Here is a 21148-nt window from a genome sequence, read left to right on the forward strand (position 1 = left end):
AGCAACTGTAAAGATGAGTGCTAATTGAGACCTAGGCTTCCACTAAGTGCAATCCGCAATAGAGAAAAACAAAAGTATGGTTAACTGAAAGTTTTCTGAATTTCCCCAGAAAATTTGGTGACCATGCTTTCTGGAGCTATATAGAAGCCATTACTACATTGGTTTGTACAACTTGCCAGCAAGTACCTATCACTTTCTGAGCTAGTGTTCAGGTCTGTATCGCTTAGTTCTCCTAGCAGCCCTATTTAAAGCAGGCAGTGGTATCATCATCTTTACCATCATCCCCATGGCAACAAAGAGCACAGTGGTCACTTGGAAAAGAATGACTGGCATGCTTACTCAAGGACAAGGTGTGTGTGTGAGGGGAATGGGGGCAACATTGGTGAAAACCTGGCAGTTTTCAATACTAACCAACTCGCAGCACATCTTATCCAGTCCCTACAAACATCTTTGCTGAAAGATTGCATGGCTTGAACATCTGAAGGCCTGATCCCCTCTGGTCCCAGAACAGCAGCTACTTTACATTCATGACCATGACTGTTGTGCAATCTGTGTCAGTGGGGAAGCACAAACAGGATCACTTTCCATCTGACTGGCTCAGGCGGCTGGTGAGAAGAGCACTCATGTCATCAGCCAGACAGTGGTACTGCCGGGAGCCAGGCCATCAGGCATGCTCCTAGTAGCTCTTAGAAGTCTTAATCTTCTTTTTCCAGCAACTTGCATGTCCCTGCCCCTTGGACCTGCCAAGCAGGGGCCCATTATCTCAGACTGCAATACCTTACACTTTGCAGCTCACCTTGAACCAGAGGAGCCAAGGTAGAGACAAACTGGCCTTCCTGCCAGGGGAATGTGAGACATACTCAAGGTCGCTGCTTCCTACTGGGGGACACAAGCCAACAAGGGTCTTGTAGCCAGGAGGACCAGAAGTCAGGCTTGGGCCAGCCATAACCTTCCTAGCCAGAGTGACAGTCTCATTCCTTTAGAAAGCAATCAGCAGGTCAATTACAGTGTGAGCAAAAAAGAGACACGGTTTTCCCTTCTTCTCTAAGGAAGACACTAGCGCTGGAGAGATTGAGAAGATCAGGTACAGTAAAGGCTCTGCTATTACACATGCATTGTATCATGGAGTTGACTTCTAAGTCTGGGCACACAGATTCATGAGTTTATAACGCTCCTCTGAGGAACAAGCAGTAAAAAGCAAAGCAAACACTTATGTGGACAAGATCATACCTGCTGAGCTGAACACATTCTAGCAGGGGCAGGTCGGGCTAACTTGTCTTAGAAAGGGCCAGAAATCAACAGCATCAGCTGTGCAGGACATATAATCTGTCCAAATAATCCATTTTGCAGTCATGAAACCACAGACAACCAAACACATAAGCCTGAAGATAGGCCACACAAAGATGATTCTCTGGCAGGCCATAGTTCCATAGATTCCTGAACTTGGAGGGGATCTATGAAGGAGATGTGATCAAATCTTACATTACACAGAAAGGTGTTAAAGAGCAGGCCAAGGGCACAGAGAAAAAGAGTGATAAAGGAAATTATTCCGACTAAGATGTAATACATGCACATGTAACAACATGCCATGGTGAAACCTCTGGTCACAATATAGATACAATGTACTTCTAAAAAAGAATGAAGGGAAGAGTAAAACAGGTTTGTTGGGGGATGGGTATCAGCTAGCAGAAGAGAGAGTGAATGAGAATGAATATAGTATTAAAGTATTTTACATTCATTCATGTACAAAACACAATGATGAAATGTTGCTTAGGGCGGGGACAGGCTAGACAGGCACTGCCACTTGAAGCCCACCTCCAGTCCTGGTTTTTGTCTTTTACCTGTCTTCACATCACACTTTTGGCTCTATTCTTTAAACTGACCTGGTGTGAGATTTGTCACACTGAAGTCAGTTTATACTTCAGTATGAAACACAAGACTGTTAATTCATATAAAAACTGCTTCAAAACAGACTCCAAGCTGAGTGAACTGAGGTTCCAGGCCAGCCTGGACATAAAAGTAATTCCTGAGACTCCATCTCAACCAATGGCTGGGCGTAGTGGTGTGTGTCTATCAACTCCAGCAACATAGGAAGTTAGTTAAGTAGGAGGATTGAAGTCTATTTAGGCTGACCCAGGCATAAAAAGCCAGGTGCTGTTGTGGTTCATTGTCCACAATCTACTTAGGAGGCTAAGGTCTGAGTATCACAGTTTGAAGCCATCCCTGGGCAGGAAAGTTGGTGAGACTCATTTCCAATTAACCACCAAAAAATTGGAAGTAAAGCTGTAACAGCTTTGAGCACAAAGCTCATAGACAGCACCTAGACCAAGAATTCAAGCCTCAGGACTAGTACAAAAAAGGGAGTTGGTGGCATGGCTAAAATGGAAGAATGTTGGCAATGAGCAAAACAAGCTGAGGTAGGGGGCTGGGAATATGGCCTAGTGGCAAGAGTGCTCGCCTCATATACATGAAGCCCTGGGTTCGATTCCTCAGCACCACATATACAGAAAATTGCCAGAAGAGGTGCTGTGGCTCAAGTGGCAGAGTGCTAGCCTTGAGCAAAAAGAAGACAGGGACAGTGCTTAGGCTGAGTTCAAGGACCAGAACTGGCACACACACAAAAATAATAAGTTTTAAAAAAAAATGGCACTAACGGTGGAGCAATGGTGATGTTATTTCTCTCTCTCTCTCTCTCTCTCTCTTTTTTTTTTTGCCAGTCCTGGGCCTTGAACTCAGGGCCTGAGCACTGTCCCTGGCTTCTTCCCGCTCAAGGCCAGCACTCTGCCACCTGAGCCACAGCGCCCCTTCTGGCCCTTTTCCATATATGTGGTGCTGGGGAATCGAACCAAGAGCTTCATGTGTAGGAGGCAAGCACTCTTGCCACTAGGCCATATTCCCAGCCCTGGTGATGTTATTTCTCTTGCTAAGAAAATGAAAAGCATTCATGTGCAGATCAAGGCTATACATAAGAGCTCAAGTAACACTGAAGAGAGAAAATATCCTTCTAAACAAACTAAAAAGGGGAAACCAATCCTACAGCTTCCATTCTGAAACAAAGGATAACTAAGTTAGCAGAACAAAAAAACACAAAAAAAACCAAGCTGAGGTAAATCCTGAGGCACTGAGTTCTACAACCTTGGAATCTGAACAGCTCCTGAAAACGTGATTTTTCTTGTCTCTTTGCCTTGCCTGTCAGCAGTTACACATCAATGACAAATAGCATGGGGAGGGATAGCAGCACCCTTTGGAAGCGATAAAGAATATGATGACAGAAGATGAACATCAAAACCGGGAAAAAAGAAACAAATGAAAAAAAAAACAAACCCCAAAACCCCAAAACACCAAGTCTCCAGTTTTCTTTTTTTGCCAGTCCCGGGGCATGGACTCAGGGCCTGAGCACTGTCCCTGGCTTCTTTTTGCTCAAAGCTAGCACTCTACCACTTGAGCCCCAGCACCACTTTCCACTTTTTCTGTTTATGTGTTGCCTCAATCAAATGCAAGGCAAGGCAAGCACTCTACTGCTAAGCCATATTCCCAGGCCCAAGTTTCCAGTATTCAAAGCAAGAATAGACCCAAGACTCAACGATTACTCATCACTGAAGTTGGAAGTTTCTAAACTGCCAGGAACTGCCACCTTTGCATCCAATACATACCAAGGGTACAAAAGGCCAATCTTACATCTTCACCAAAGCCTTTAATAATAGTCAGTATGGCCCTAGATAAACTCACAAAAGGACCCTGCCTTCACTGTGTCTTAAATTCCTTTCAGGCTTGATCTCAACCACCTCTGTCCACATACTTCCAGGGACTACATGGAACCAATGTTCCATGTCTACCCAAGTCAGCCTGAAAGAATGCTTGGATTTAAATAATCAATACATTCTTGATCTCAGCAACCTTCACAGTACACAGGAATGGGGACAAACCCTACTCATTTCAGATAAGAGTTAAGGAAGCAAAAAACTTGGCAAGGGGGGCTGGGGATATAGCCTAGTGGCAAGAGTGCCTGCCTCGGATACACGAGGCCCTAGGTTCGATTCCCCAGCACCACATATACAGAAAACGGCCAGAAGCGGCGCTGTGGCTCAAGTGGCGGAGTGCTAGCCTTGAGCGGGAAGAAGCCAGGGACAGTGCTCAGGCCCTGAGTCCAAGGCCCAGGACTGGCCAAAAAAAAAAAAAACTTGGCAAGGAACTATAGTAAGAATTGATGTTGCTGTCTGCCATCAGTCCCAAGGTGGTCCACAGAAGTCAAGAACCCCAACTCTGATACTAATGATGATAGAGGTGCCAGAGAAAAAAAGGTAAATGACACAAGATATGTCTCATCTCACAAGACTGCCTCTTCCTCCTGCCTCCAGCCATGCATGCAGGCAAACACCAGGGGCAGAGACTCTCTCTGAGTGCTGCACACAGGGCAGCCAAGTTGGCATTTCATAGACTTGAGTCCATGCAGACTGCTCTCATTTGTCAGGTCAATCAGAAGGCAAATCATCCACATGAGGGGTGGGGGAGGATGGCCCAAAGAAAACAAACCCAGGGAACACACTCAGATGGACCTGCAACAGTCCCAGAACTCATCACCTTTGTATTAAAAGCCCAAGCAAACAAAACTATGAAAATAATGTTTATCACATAGGAAACTTTAAGTCAGGGTCTATTATACAAAATGATTAAATAAAGGAAATATGTACACAGGTATATTCCAGAGTAGAAAAGAGACTGGAAGGTAATATATGTACCTTTGACTCATTTTTCTTTTCTTTTTGGTCTGAGACCAGGACTCAAACTCCATACTGAGGCTTTCACTCACTGGCTAGGGCTCTACCAACTGAGATACTCTCCAACTCCAACTCATTTATTTATTTTGTTGGTCATGGGGCTTGAACTCAGGGCCTGGGCGCTGACCCTGAGCTCTTTTTGCTCAAGGCCAGCATGCTACCATTTTAAGTCACAGTTCCACCTCTGGTTTTCTGAGTGGTTGCTTCGAGATAAGAGTCTCACGGGGACTTTCCTGCCCCTGCTTTGAATCACAATCCTCAGATCTTAGTCTCCTGAGTAGCTAGGATTACACGTGTGAGGCCATCAAGCGTCCAGCACTTGACTCATTTTTATATTCTATTTGATACATTTCCATTTTTCAAACCTCTTGAAATGGCACGTGTATGGCATCTCAATAAAGAAAAAAAGAGGGAAATACTTTTAAGGAGGGCTTAAATGGCAAGAGCTGATTGGGGTCTCATCAGGACCCCCCCCCCCCATGTCTTACAGAGGAGGAGACAACCTTGACTCCAATTCCATCTTAGCAACTCATTCCACATCTGTGCCTCTTCAAAGACCTGGGGCCAAAGCCCGATGGTGAGACTTTCTCCCATGTATCCAATAATACGGGACCTCTCACCCCGGCATTACCAGGTAAGAGATCCAGTGTCTCTCTTCCACCAGCTTAACACTTGGTGAAGAGCCAACTCAGCATTATGCCAAAAGACTGGGCACAAAGGACCTTCACAAGCAAGAGGCCTCATCAGAAAAAAAGAAGCTAAGAATTCACCAAAAGAAACAGACCCAAAGACTTCAGGAGCACTGAAAGGGGATTAAGGTCTGGTAGAGAGGAATGGGGGGAGGGAGGGGTTGTTACAGAGGAAGTACTCTTCTGTGTGTATCCAACAGAAATCTAATGTGCTGACCTATATAATTTCTCGGTGCTAGTACTGGGGCTTGAATTCAGGGTCTTGTGCTCTACCTAAGCCTTCTCTATTCAAGGCTGGAGCTCTACCACTTGAGCTATGCCTCTACCTCAATCCTCAGAGCTAAGCCTCTTGAGTAGCTAGGATTACAGGCATAAGCCTCCAGCTCCTGGCAATGACTAGTGTAATTTCATTTTATTATTTTTTAAATTAGTGTGTAACATGAAATTTCACCGTAATGCTGTTTGAGTTTGGCTTACCTCACTCAACATGACCTCCAGTTCCATTTTCTTGCAATAATGTATTTCCTTTCTGTGTCTCTCTCTCCCTCTTTTTGGCCAGTCATGGGGCTTGAACTCACTGAGCTCTTTGCTCAAGGCTAGTACTCTATCACTTTAAGCCATAGCTTCACTTCCAGTTTTCAGGTGACCAACTGGAGATAAGAGTTTCATGGACTCTCTTGCCCAGGCTGGCTTTGAACTATAATCCTCAGATCTCAGTCTCCTGAGTAGCTACGAGTACAGTCATGAGCCACCAGCTCCCAGCAAATAGTATATTTTCTAAAGGACATATTAAAAAGAGGTATATATGCTTGGCCAACCCCATCTTTCAACAAGTGTTCACACTTAAGACATCTCAATCTGAAAAAAATTTATTGAAAATATCTGGTTTGTGTTTAGCAACCATACAACAAACAACTGTTTACTTTTAAAAGGTAGATTCAATGTCAAGATATCCCCAACATCACCAAGAGTTCTCTCATAATTAAGTTTAATAATTCAATAACACTTAAAAACCAGCTCCCCAGTAACACTAGCCACATTTAGTACTCAAGAGCCCATGAAGTTGGACGTGGTGGCTTAATTCTGTAATCCTAACTGCTCAAGAGCCATTCAAAGAATCACAGTCTACACAGAAATAGAGGAGCACAGGGTGAATAAATGCAGCAGTGGTATTCACTGGACACTATGCTGAAAATGAACTATACAACTTGTGGGTAGGGATGAGAGGGAAAAACTGAGAGCAAGGGGTAACACTGTTCAAAAAGAAATGTACGGGGGGGAAGGGAAGGGGGAAATGAGGGAGGAGGTAACAAGTAGAACAAGAAATGTACTCATTGCCTTTCATATGAATCTGTAACCCCTCTGTATCACACTTTGACAATAAAGAAAAAAAAGAAACATACTCATTACCTGACTTAGTACCCTGTACATCACCTTTATTTTTATTAATTATTTTATTTTTGCCAGTCCTGGGCCTTGGACTCAGGGCCTGAGTACTGGTCCTGGCTTCTTTTTGCTCAAGGCTAGCACTCTGCCACTTAAGCCACAGCGCCACCTCTGGCCATTTTCTATACATGTGGTGCTGGGGAATCGAACCTAGGGCTTCATGTATAAGAGGCAAGCACTCTTGCCACTAGGCCATATTTCCAGCCGTATATCACCTTTATAATAACAATTAAAAATTAATACAGGGGGAAAAAAGAAATCACAGTCCAGGCTGGTCTGGGCAAAACATAAAATTCTCTTTAAAAAATAGTCAAAGCAAAATAGGCTGGGGGAGTAACTCAAGTGGCACCTGCCTAGCAAGCACAAACCCTTAAGTTCATGCCTAAGTAGTGGCACAAAAATTAAAATAATAAAATGAAAGGGGGCTATGGGTGTGGCTCAAGTAGAAGAGAATTAATTAGTAGAATAGTAGCAGCAGTCAAACTTCAGTACTGAAAGAAATACCTACATAATGGATGGATAAAAAAGCAAGGAAAAATAGCTTAACTTGAAATTCAGCAGTTGCTTAAAAGAAAAGGCCAGTATAAAAATAACCACAATGAAAACATCTCTGCTGGCTACATTTGATTTGCATAAAGGAATTGATTAGCACCTAGTGAGACTATGGGAGTTAGAAGGCTCTGCTCCAAAGAGGATACCCCAACCCCCCAAGTCACATCACTTAGGGGCCATGTATGAGCTACCTTGGGAATATTGTTGAGGGGATGGAGAACAAACTTAGCTTGGAGGCTGCAACAGCAACCAAACCAACCACCACCCAAAGAGGAAAGCATGAGGGAGTAGGTCAGTGGTAAGACCGTTTGCTCATTATATGTGCAAGGCAATAGGTTCAATGTCCAGTCTGCTCCTTCCTCCAAAAGGAGGATGAAATCAGACTCAAAGACTGAGTCTCCATTGTGAAGAACAAAGAAGGATGATCTATGTTGCTCTCAAGTGCCCACTGCTCTCTCTCACACAAAGCAGAGCATAGTAGCAGCTGACCAAGACATGTAGGAAAATATGTACCCAGAAGAACATGCCTGAAAAAGAATCAAGTAAAGTCCCTTGCAAGGACGTCACTAAGAGGACACAGGCTGTGAATCAGGAGTGAAGACAAGAGGAAGGGGGAAATGAGTTTACTGTGGAAGAACCAGCCAATCCAACAAAGGAATAGAAACCACTCTAAAAATGTTACAGGAGGAAGCCAGCAGCCCAGGATGGCCACCAGAGCAGGAGGGCAGGCATCTCTAGCAGAGGGAAGGCAGAACACTGCACACTGCTCCACGAATGGCATGAATGAGTTCTTTCATTGCTGGAAGACACGCTACAATACCAGGGGACAGAAAGGCCATAGGAACAGGAACTGATTCCTCCATCCATCACAGCCAGGCAAAAGCCAGTAGCCACAACCCCACCTTTGCCAAAACGACTAACTGGTCATACAGGCACAGGGGTCAGGGAGGGATTCCTAATCAAGTTTCCAAAATAGGAGGAACCCACATTTTTGTTTTAGCTCTTGGAGAGAGGTTTGCTTTCAAAATGGGACAAAAAGTTTAAACCACCTCATCCTGTAATGGTAGTACAGGCCAACTTGGGGTACACCATGTATACATAGCAAGACCTTCCCTTGAAATAAATACCTAACCCTCTATAAAAAATTGGGGGGGGGTGCTGGGAACATGACCTAGTGGGTAAAGTGCTCACCTCGTACACATGAAGCCCTGGGTTCAATTCCTCAGCACCACATATATAGAAAAAGCCAGAAGTGGCACTGTGGCTCAAGAGGTAGAGTGTTAGCCTTGAGCAAAAAGAAGCCAGGGACAGTGCTCAGGCCCTGAGTTCAAGACCTAGGACTGGCAAAGGGGGGGGGGATTAGCCTAGGGCCTCAGCCTCTAGAGTGTTAGTATTAGAGACATTCGTCACCACTTGGAGCAACAAATGTGTATACTTTCAAACCAGAGAATGAAGTCACTAATGACTTTACAGAGGATCTACTTGGGATTAAAATAATCTTCCATTATATCCTTTCCCTACAACTCTCATAACATTTAAAACCGAGACTAAGTTTAGGAGCAGGTGTACTATTAGAAGAGTACACAAATGGAGTCAACTTTCAAAACTGAGTGCTGGGCTAGTTGGATTCTCTTCAAAAAGCAGCACTGACTGACGTGTGCATTCACCAATCCTGTTACCACGATAAACACAAAAATAGAACTTGTTTCCTTGGAGTTCACTAGTTGCCATAGAAATGGCAATGAAATGCACCATATTGAAGAAGAAAAACCCTTACCAGACCTACTGAATAATAAATGGATGTAAGTAAACTCAGAACACCACCCACACCATACTCCAAGCCTGGGGAAGAAAGGAGTCTCACTCAAATCATTTTCACATACAGAACACCAATCCAGGGCTGGGATGTAGCTCAGTGGCAAAGCGCTTGCCTAGCAAGTGCAACGTCCTGGGTTTGGTCCCCAGTACCAAAAATGAAAAGACAAAAAAAAAAAAAAAAAGAACACCAATCCCTGGAGGATAAACAAAAAGTGTGTGTGTGTGTGTGTGTGTGTGTGTGTGTGTGTGTGTGTGTGTGTGCCATCCACCCCTCCACAGCCAACCACATCACTGCACTCATGCCTCAGCTCTGCCCCCAGAGGGACTGGGCTCACAAGACACACCTCTCTCCCTGTCCAAACCTACAAATTGTCATGCTTCTGCTTTGTTCTACTCTCATCCTGTAAGAAAAGCCATCTCTTCTATCAAAGTGGGTTGCTTTCTTTCAGTCAATCTTGTGAGAATTATTTTTCTGAAAAGTTCCTGCTTTGGCCAGGAACACCTGTTACATACTATTCCCACTATACTTTAAGACACCCAGTGACAAACTCCTTGAACTTAAGTTACAAACTGTTCCTCTTAATTAAGACATCCAGTTCCTGTTAAGCCACATTCTGCTAGAGACTGTGGGCTTGGACAATCTGGGCAGAGGGGTAAGGGCTAGACTGCATTAGGGATAAAAGGGGAGCTTTTCTGCTCTGTGCGCTTCCTTGACATTGGCTAGTGGCACACCTTTCTGCAGAAATAAAATTTGACCTCTTTCCAGTTGGTGTCCTTATTCCCATGCAACAGCCCAACATTCTGAGGATTATTTAATAATCCTAACCCACATTTATGAAAACTAAGTCTCTTCTTTCCCAAGTTCCCTCATGGGTTGAGTTCACCATCTCTAATGGTAATGACAAACATTGCCTATTAGATCTGATTTCAACCCAAGAAGTGATCTGAGGTTGAAGAGTACTCTTGGACAAGACATGTAACAGCGATAGAGTGCTTGCCCTGCATGCATAAGGCCCTGTCAACCTCCCTACACACACATAAAACTGAAAAAATGTTCTTTATGAAGAAAAAAAGTATCATATTACAGAAGAAGATGGTCTATCTGGACTCAGCAGGACAAGGATGGGGAAATTGCCCGAACCAGCTACGTACTTTAAGTTTAGTCCTGGGGTGGCAAATGCTGTTTGCTGGCCCCTCTCATTACATCACCCTATTTTTTGAGCCAGTTCTAGTCATGAACTCAGGGGTCAGGGCCTGAGATCTATCCCTAAGGGTTTTTTTTTGTTAGCCCTCTACCACTTTGAGCCACAGCTCCAACTTCTGGTCTTATGGAAATAAGAATCAAGAATCTCACAGGGGCTGGGAAGGTGGCTTAATGGTAGAGCACTTGCCTAGCATGCATGAAGTCCTGGGTTCAATTCTTCAGTACTACATAAACAGAAAAGGCTGGAAGTAGTGCAGTGGTTTAAGTGGTACAGCACTAGCCTTGAGCAAAAGCAGCTCAGAGACAGTGCCCAGGCCACGAGTTCAAATCCCAGCTTGGCAAAAAAAAAAGAATCTCAAGGACTTTCCTTCCTGGGCTGGATTCAAACCAAGGCTCACTAGATCTCAGCCTCCTAAGTTGCAGGATTATGGGGGAGAGCCACTGGCTCCCAACTGCTTCTTATTTCCAGTGCCCTCACCCACCCTTTATGAGTTGGCAAAAAGATTTTAAAAAAAAAAGTAGCTACAAACTAACAGCAACACACTCAAAACAGTGACATCCAGACTGACAGACCAAGCTAGGCAAAGGGGTACAAGCCTGTACTCTCAGCTACTTGGGAGGCCAGCCTAGGAAACTTAATAAGATACCCGCATCAAACAAAAATATCTTTACATAAAAACAGGCTTATGAACCTCAGGTGTCCACCTAAGAATGAAATGGGAAGCAGACTTAACACTGCTTCCTACACCACAGAGAGTCGCTGAGGGGTTCCTGGCTACTGTGCCCTCCCAAACCACAGTTTCCAAGATGGTGACACTAGATAAGGCCACCTCAAAGGATGGAAAAGCTTATCTTAGTGCCCACAACACTAGGCTAGAAGCAGACACAGGAGCAGTGTAGTGTGTAGTGTAGTGTAGTGTGGGGGTTTAAAGAGCCATGGGGGTGGTGGCTGGCAATCTGGTAGGAGACAGCCAAAAGAAAAACCACTCAAAGGATGCAAAGGGCAACAGTCCTGGCCAAACTAGGCAGGCACCATGCCTTGCTATCTATGATCAATGGTAAGTAAGGCGTTCCCCCAAGCTAGCTGAGACAGTTCACCTCAATTTTTAAATATTTGCTTCTTTACTGTGATAGAACAGAGCATAAAATTTACCACTTCACCACTTTTCAGTGTGCAGCTGACCAGCATCGAAAGCATTTACGCTAATGTGCAAGCACCTTCCTATCCTTTCTCTAGAACTTTTCAAACAGAAACTATTGCCTCTCTACTGCCGCTGGGAGCCACTAGGCAGTTTTCATTCTCTAGGAATTTGACTATTTCAAATATTCCCTAAAAGTGCAACTATTGTGTCTGGCTGCTTTTACTCAGCATACATAATGTGTTCAAGATTCATCTATGGGCTGGGAGTATGGCCTAGTGGCAAGAGTGCTTGCCTCCTACACATGAAGCTCTCGCGAGGTTCAATTCCCCAGCACCACATATATGGAAAACGGCCAGAGGGGGCGCTGTGGCTCAAGTGGCAGAGTGCTAGCCTTGAGCAAGAAGAGGCCAGGGACAGTGCTCAGGCCCTGAGTCCAAGGCCCAGGACTGGCCAAAAAAATAAAAAAGAAAAGATTCATCTATGTTGTAGGCATGTGTCAGTGTTCTTTTTTAAGGCTGAACATTCTAGTTTATGAGAATATGTTACATTTTGCTTACCCATTCATTCAATTTATAGATGGACATCTGGGATTATTTATGTTTTGGACCTTTTTCAGTGGTATAGGAGTTAACTCAGATACTCGTTCACTTAAGCCATACCTCCTTCTCCATTCCTTTTGCTTTTAATTTTGTTTTGTGGATAGTCTTGAGCCTATTTTCCCCAGGCTGGCTTCCACTTGAGGAGGAGTGGGCAAGATGACATAATCCTCCTACATCTGCCTCCCAGTAGCTAGGATCTGTATAGATGTGTGCCTCAATGCCCACCTACCTCAGGCTATTGTCAGTAGAGCTGCTATTAGAACCGGTGGAGGCATACTCATGTGAGTGCTGGTGGCTCACACCTGTAATCCTAACTACTCAGGATGCTGAAATCTGAGGACTGTGGTTCAGAGTGCCAGCCCAAACAGGAAAGCCAATGAGATTCTAATCTCCAATTAATTAACCACCAAAAAGCTGGAATTGGAGGTATGGCTTAAGTAGTAAAGTGCTAGCCTTGAGTAAAAAAAGAAGAGACAGTGCCCAGCCCGAGTTCAAGTGTCAGGACTGACACACAAAAAGATTTGTCAATTTACTTCTCTCAGAAAATTTTCCACCTGAAATGACTAGCAGGTTAGAAGGTAGTCAGATTCTCACTATCCAGATTTCATCAGGCTCCACATATAGCCAGTCAACTAGGCCATAATAAACTAGGCTACTCTTCTCTTCAGCCTTCACCTAACCCAGTAGTGCTCCACAATGAACAAGATTTCAGGAGCAGGTATAAAAGTTTCACAAAGCAGGTAGAAGAGGCTGCAACTTGTGCAATACATTTCTCCTTACATGACAGTGCAGCTTCTGGATTCTTAACACTTAACTACAAAGCAGGGGTACAAAAATCACAGTTGGAAGCATACAGGATACCTTAACAAAATAAGATGCTAGGCTCTCACCACAGATGCAACAGGTCCCTAGCAGGTGCCCAAATATTGGGACTTAACTTTGAACCACTGCACAATCAAGAAAGAGAGCTATGCCAGAGCATACCAAAGGTCTATGCAGTTTGGCCAACATAACTCACAGCAATCTTCAGTATTCAGAGCACCAAAGTTCTGGCTCCTGGCATTTCTTCAGAACTGTTAAGGGTCTAGAGGTGCAGTTTAGTGGTGGAGGAAGACTGGTTCAATCTATGCAGTTACTTGGGAGGACTCTCACCCAGGGCAGATTTCCAGGGACTGTTTCCTCGCCAATCAGAAGCCAAGAGTACAAGATGAGGAATGATGGATGCCTGTGGTTTTGCTGCCAGCAATGAATACAACTGAAATTTGGCCACCAGAAGTGTGCAGGATGACACAGGAAGGACTGGCCCAGAAATCCAGAGCTCATATCTTCTCTCTCCCCTTTTCTATTGCTTTTGCAGAAGTATTCTCAGCATGACCACAGGCAGCCAGCCTCCTAGGAAAGGCTAGTGTTTCCCATGGCTCCCCAAGCCAATTCTTGAGCATTTCTGCCAGGTTCCTAGTGAAGAATGCTGTAACGGGATGGCTCAGTGCCAGGACCATCTAAAATGAACAGGTTCACAGATCCCTTTAGAGCCTGGGTCTCTAGGGTCTGGCAGATATCCAAGATCCCTGGGAGGCTGAGCCACTGGGAAGCATTGGGGTCTGAGTAGTGAAGGGCATGGCTGGCATGGGTAGTGAACAGTGAATGAGGAGGCAGTCCCACGCTCCACGCCTGAAAGGCCATTCATTCACAGAGAGTGAGCTGCCATGCCCAGCTCCAAAAAGGATAAAGCTACACTTTAGTCATAACTGGTTCCCCAATGTTTCAACAGTCAGTGCCATCTTTGTGCTTCTTATAATTCTGAGTCTGCTACCAATTAAAGGTTCCATGAAAGGAGACAAACCAGGTGGTGAAAGCTGAACCTTGGAAGAACAGCCTTCTGAAGGAAGCCATGCCACATTCCATGGCAGCCTGGGGCTGTCAGCCAGACACGTGTCTGGAGTCTTTGTAGACTGTATCCCTGACAGCTCAAGGCACCTGGCACATGGCAGGAGCCCAAGGACTCTAGCCAGGTTTCCATTTCTCTTGAAGAGATGCTTGCTATGAGATTTCTTAGTATTTTTACTTTTGAGGGGAGCAACAATGTGGTTTGAACCCAGGTCCTCATACTTACTAAGCAGGTGCTCTACCACTTGAGGTATACCCTCAGCCCTTCATTGCTTTCATTCATTTTCAGATAGGATCTCATGGTTTTTTTGCTTGGGCTGACTCCATCTTAGCCTCCCAAGCAGATGAGATTACAGACATGAGTAACAGGCCTGGTTCTTTCTCTGCATATTCTGTCATGCAACATATCTCCCACCTGCCCACCTCAAATAGCCATCCCAACTGTTCTAGACAGATTTTGTCCTATCATAATCACAAGTTCTAATTTAATAGCAAAAAAACCAAGATGCTCTACCCTTTACAATCTGGGACAAAGTATTTTTTTTTTCTTTTTGCTAGTCCTGGGCCTTGAACTCGGCCTGGGCACTGTCACTGAACCCTTTTGCTCAAGGCTAGTTCTCTGCTACTTGAGCTTCAGCACCACTTCTGGCTTTTTCTGTGATTAATTGGAGCTAAGAGTCCTGTGGACTTTTCTGCTTGGGCTGGGCTGGCTTCAAACCGGTACCCTCAGATCTCAGCTTCCTGATGTGAGTCACAGGTCCCTGGCTCAAAGCAGATTTTTATTACTGGAAGTAATAACAAAATTAACAAACAGAAATCAAAGGGATATAAATTGTATAGAAATAAAACTGTGTTTTCAAATATGGTAATCTATGCAAAGAATTCCAAGGGGGGAGGGATGAAGGATCCTACAACTAGGAAGGAAAGTCACAGATACAAAGCCAAAGCTAATTCAGAGATGTTACCCTTCTTTCTTACAACCAGCAACAAACAACTGAAATTTTAAGTTACAAGCAACCACAGAGTCTTTCATACTGTGGCGGCACTGATATAGTGCTTGCTCGTCTTCATCCAAGTTCATATGGGTATGTACAGCACCAACTGGTTCATTGCCTGGCAAGTGAAAAGGTCCTAAGGTTTATTTGAAGGAGGCCAGAAATTAATCACAATTAAAGGCTGTAACAGAGAGGCCCCTGGCCCTAGATCAGAAGACGATTACAGCCCAGCCAGTGAACCCATAGCAGCGGCTGGGAGGGGCGGGATGGACTGCCAGACACCAAGTTACATAATTCCTTCTGGGCCAATTCAGACTTCATTGCTAAGCAATGGCTTTTGGTGGACTTGGTCAAAGATAAAAACCAGGATAGATCTCCATAATCAGAAACACTGACTACAAACCACTACTAGAATATTTGATGTGTTTTTGCCTGAATATCATCTAAATCTGCACAAAAATGTGGTCAACTTAAATGGCTCTCAAGAAAAGAACCACAGGATGCTTTCCTTGCACTCTTAACATTAAAATAATTCAAGATCACATCACTTCTCTCTATACCTTCCTGAAAAAGGAAGAAAAGAAATTCTACATCACTTTCCAACAAATGGTTAACAAAACCATAATTGAACAATCTACCTCCTACAACCAGAAAATCAACCTAATGGAAATTCATCAGTCCAATTTCACCTGAAGCCCAAAGAAAGGAAATGGACTCCACACAGAGATCCGCAAGCTACCTAGACTAGTTTCCTGGACCCTAGCATGTGGGTTAGAGATGTCACCTTGGCGGGTCATGCCCTGAAAATACTACAGTAACAACAGCTTGTGTGTGTGCCCAGAGCACACACCATATTGATTCCTGCAGATGTGGAGACACCTAGGCACAAGGCACTTAGTTATCATGACTGCTCACTAGACTGGGGAGCCCCTCCCCCTTTGTAGAACAGAATAAGTAATATGTCATCTATTCTGGCCAGAGGAGCCTCTTCTATCAGATGTTGTCTATTTGTAACCAGAATAAAAGGGTGCCTTGGCCTGGCCCTTTTGCTCAAGGTTGGTGCTCTACCCAGACATCCGAGCAACACCTCCATTTGTTTTATTTTGTTTTTGTTTTTTGCTAATGAATTGGAGATAAAAGATAAATTGGAGATAAAGAATCTATCCACACTGGTGATCCTCAGATTTCAGCCTCCTGAGTAGGGGTGAGCCATAGCACTGGGCCAGTTAATCTTTTGAACTGAATCAATTGTGTTGATAGAGCCAAGCTGCTGCTGCTGTCTAGAATATTTTTTATACTAATGTTTCCTGGAAGACCTTAGCCCAAATTCAAAGTGTTAATTAAATCTCAAACTATTAAAGATAGTGTGTGTGCAGGGATGAGGACTCCTATGCAGTAAAGTACCAGAGGTCCAAAATCTCTCTACAGGCCCACAGCAGACCAGCTTCAGTTTCACAGTAAAAGCAGTGTTAACCAGACAATTCTGCCTGTGAACTGACTGCTTGTGACTAAAGCAAGCAACTGTCATTACAATCAAATACAAAAGCTGGCACGCTAACTCACACCTGCAATCCCAGCTTCGTGGAAGGCAAAGATCAGGAGATCCAGGCAAAAAGTTGTCAAATCCCCACCGCAACCAATAAATGGAGTGTGTTAGCAAACACTTGTCATCCCAGCTACGTAGGACCCAAAAACAAAGAAAATCAGTTGCCAGAAGAAAAATGTAAGATTCAATTCCAAAGATCTAAAGTAAAAAGGTCTAAGGGTATGGCTGAAGTAGTAGAACACCTCCCTGCAAGTATGAAACTCGAGTACAAATCTTAGCACCCACCCCAACAAATATAGTACTTTATATGAATGTATGAAAAGAGAACAGTGAAACCTGGTGAAATTGTTTTAAGGGGGGAAGAGCATGGAGTAAGTTTGTTTGGGATACATTTCATGTATGTATGGAAATGTCACAATGAAATCCTCCTTATACAACTAATATATGCTAATAAAAATTCTAAGGTAGTAATAATAAGGCCACATGGCATCATGGTATCTATTTCTGTCACAGCCACAGGGTTACTTATGACCAAATTCCCCTCCTCAGTGTATTTTGATGGGTCGCGGTGTGTACAGACCTCACCTATCACCTTTGCTGTGATGTGACATCTCCTGCCCCAATACTTAAGGTCACACAACCAACCACTCCCCAAATGTTCTGTGTTGGGATGTTTCCAGTTTTCAGGTATGGCCATTCCAGGGTGAAGAAAGGAACAGGCACTTTTTTTATTTTTCATTTTTTGCTGCCAGGCCTGAGGGTTGAACTCAAGGGCAGGGTGCTGTCCCTGAGCTTTTTGCTCAAGGCTAGCATTCTATCACGTGAGCCACAGTTCTACCTCTGGCCTTTTGGTGGGGTAATTGGAAGTAAGACTCATGGACTTTCTCTGCCTGGGCAGGCTTCAAACCACCACTCTCAAATCTCAGTCTCCTGAGTACCTGGGATTACAGGTTGAGCCACAGGCACCCAGCTTGAGGGGTAACTACTGTGCTCAACAACCCCACTGTGAAAAGCACAGGATAAAGCCCTAGCTTGAGATGCCCCCCCAAGGCTGGGCACAGTGGCAGGCATAGTACCTGTAGTACTAGCTATTTAAGAGGTAGAAGCAAGAAAATTTTGAGTTCATGGCCAGTCTGGGCAACATAGACTTTGTTCTCCGCCCTGCCCCCTCCCCCACCCCCCCACATACAGAGCAAGAACATCCACAACAGACTCCATTAGTGAGTGACCCTTTGGCATCTGAAGCCCACACTCAGACATCTAACTACCAAAGCAGAATAAAAGCGCTCAGGGCACACAAATATTCTTTTGTCCTTTATGGTCATCACTCTCCTCCAGAGAAAGACTCAAAGCCTCTAACTGTCTATATCTCTGTGCCTACCACCACACCCTCCCAATCCATTTATCCCTGGAGTCCTTCAAAGGCACGCTGAGACACAACCACCAGATCCCCCACTGTTTGCCCACAGGAGCACAGTGTGTCTGCACCTATGCCCACTGGTAGTCCTTACACAAAAAGTGTTTCTGCCCCCAGGAGGCTGAGCTCTCTACTCAGTGCTTCAAGTCAATGGTGTGTAGATTCGGCTGCAAGACTGCAGTAGGGGTACAGTACAGGTGTGCCTAAGCTAGCACATGAAAGCAACCCCAGGATGGAGCCCCTGCCTATACTAGGCAGGCGAGCTCTACATGCAACATTTTGTTCAGCCACCAGTGAGTGCCCTTCCAGGAGAGTCGCTGAAGAACCAAACCCACTCTCACCATGATGCCTGTAGTAACAGCCAATGTACTAGCATCAACTTCCCAGTTAACTTTCTCATCAACTTCCTAAGTTCCTGCATGCATGAGAGACTCAGCTGGAATCAGACCAAGCTGCAATTATAGATTGTCTACTGAGGCATGAGAACCTAGGATCTAAACTATTAGCTGCACAATCAGGTAGGCTGTATAGAAGAAAACAGTATTTCTGTAGTTACACAACCCTTGAGATTTGGAATCTGCAACGAACTACTCACCTTATACCCCCAAAACCACTTTTAAATGCATAAATGCCACAAAATGAAATGCAAAACTTCACACATTTTAGAACACATAATATATTTGATGTGGGGCGCTAGTGGCTCATGCCTGTAATCCTAGCTACTCTGAGTACCACAGTTCAAAGCCAGCCCAGGTTGGGAAAGCCATGAGACTCTTATCTCCAATTAACCACCAGAAAATGGAAATAGTGCTGTGGCTCAAAGTGGCAGAACGCTAGTCTTGAGAAAAAGAGCTCAGGGACAGTGTCCAGGCCCCAAGTTCAAGCTCATGACCACACACACACACACACACACACACACACACACACACACACACACACACACAGAATATTTTTGACTCCAGAATACTGTTCTAGACACAAAGCAAAAATTCACACACACAGAGAATATTTTTTACTCCAGAATACTGTTCTAGACACAAAGCAAAAATTCATTAATTTCCAAACAATTAAAATCAAGATCTTGATTTGGAGGGACCAGTTGCAAATGTGGTGAGAAGGCTGTGATCTGGAAGAGCAGATGAACCTGGAAGAAAAGGAAGGCATGGCTCAAATGGTGGAGTAGAAGCCATGATTAAAAAAAAAAAAAAAGACAAGCAAGAGCATGAGGCCCTAAGTTCAAGCCCTAATACTGCCCACCCACCCCCAATACTCTAATAGCTTGTAACCCTAGCTGCTAATCAAGAAATGTCAAGGAATGAAGTTTAAAGCCCTCCATAAGATTGCACCTTCAATTAACTGGTCCCCACCCCCATATCTGGTACTCAGTAAAAGAACTGCAAATCAATTAAGAAAAAAAAAAAACCTAAAAGATAAGCAAAAAACAGGGACAGGCTTTTCAAAAGCAACAGCAAATAAATGCAAGAAAAGATTCTCAGCTTCATTAACTTGTATTTCCCTGTAACTCAATGACATCATGTATCAACTGACATAAAAATTAAGTCCATTAATATAATAATAGTGAAAATGATGTCCAACATTTTAGAATGTGGGAAGGTAAATTGCTACAACAAACCATTGGGCATTATGCAATCTGCTGGCCCAATAATTCTATTCATGGGCATTTGCTGAGAAATGTGTACTTGTTTCATGTACATGTATACATGCACACACACTGCTCATACCACCACTGCTCTGGTGATGGACCCTCTTCTACCTTCATACTGCGCATTGGTGCTCACACGTGTCATCCTAGCTACTCAGGAGGGGGAGATTTGAGGATCATGGCTCAAAACGGGCCAGGGCAGAAAAGTTACTGTGAGACTCTTTTATCTCCAATTAACCACTTAAAACCCAGAAATGGTGCTGTGGCTCAAAGTGGTAGAGTGATAATCTTGAGCAAAAGAGCTCAAAGATAGCACCCAGACCCTGAGTTCAAGCCCTATGACCAAAACAAAACAACTCCAGCTAGTTGCCAATGGCACGTGTGTAACCCTAACTACTCAGGAGCCTGAGATCTGAGGGTTGTGGCTCAAAGCCAATTGGGACAGGGAAATTCATGGCACTCTCATCTCCAATTATCCACCAAAAAAGCCAGAAGCAGAGATGTGGCTCACATGGTAGAGTGCAAAAACAATTCCAATGAGGCTGGGAATATGGCCTAGTGGTAGAGTGCTTGCCTCATATACATGAAGCCCTGGGTTCAATTCCCCAGCACCACATATACAGAAAACGGCCAGAAGTGGCACTGTGGCTCAAGTGGCAGAGTGCTAGCCTTGAGCAAAAAGAAGCCAGGGACAGTGCTCAGGCCCTGAGTTCAAGGCCCAGGACTGGCAAAAAAAAAAAGCGCAAAAAACAAAACAAAACAAAACAATTCCAATGACCCAATCAATGCCCACAAAAAAAAAAATAAAGAATAAACTGCTGCTACATTTGCAAGCTTCAGTGAAAGTGAGTTCTATCTGGAGCAGCATGACTGACTTTTTTCTTTTCTTTTTTGCCAGTCCTGGGGCTAGAACTCAGGGCCTGAGCACTGTCCCTGGCTTCCTTTTTGCTCAAGGCTAGCACTGTACCACTTGAGCCACAGCTCCACTTCCGGCCTTTTCTGTTTATGTGGTGCTGAACCCAGAGCTTCATGCATGCAAGGCAAGCACTCTACAGCTAAGCCATATTCCCAGCCCTGGCTGACTCTTAAACAAGGAAGATAGTATGGCACAGTCTGCAAAAATGAGCTGTCACTGATATAAATAAGCTCAAAAGAACCAAGCAATGCATTGTTCAGAGATACATACAACTTGGTGAAAGGAAAGCAGCTAGTGAACTCAGTATTCAGAATGTCAAGAACACAGAGAAGAGGGAGGCATCTGAGCTGGTCAAATCTCATCACACCAATTTCATCACACCTCAAGGTCTCAAGCACTTTGCTGCCTAGAAAGACTAAGAAATTAGCAGGCCAAACACGGTAGCACACATGTAGCCCCAGCGCTGGGAGGCTGAGGCAAAGGAAGAGCAAAGCAC

At 44.3% G+C, this 21148-nt stretch overlaps 1 protein-coding gene and 1 long non-coding RNA gene across 2 annotated transcripts in view; one reads left to right on the forward strand and one right to left on the reverse strand.

Annotated features, from left to right (window-relative positions):
• The window catches only part of Brd4 (bromodomain containing 4), a 76601-nt gene that overhangs the window by 36226 nt on the left and 19227 nt on the right, over positions 1-21148 (reverse strand). The gene's annotated exons all lie outside the window — the stretch shown is intronic.
• On the forward strand, positions 1829-3150 carry LOC125348871. The gene is made up of 2 exons (XR_007210414.1): positions 1829-2417; positions 3107-3150. It is a non-coding gene; the product is annotated as an uncharacterized LOC125348871 (long non-coding RNA).

This window comes from Perognathus longimembris, chromosome 3 (genome assembly GCF_023159225.1).
Source record: "Perognathus longimembris pacificus isolate PPM17 chromosome 3, ASM2315922v1, whole genome shotgun sequence".
In the NCBI taxonomy this organism is placed as follows: Eukaryota; Metazoa; Chordata; class Mammalia; order Rodentia; family Heteromyidae; genus Perognathus; species Perognathus longimembris.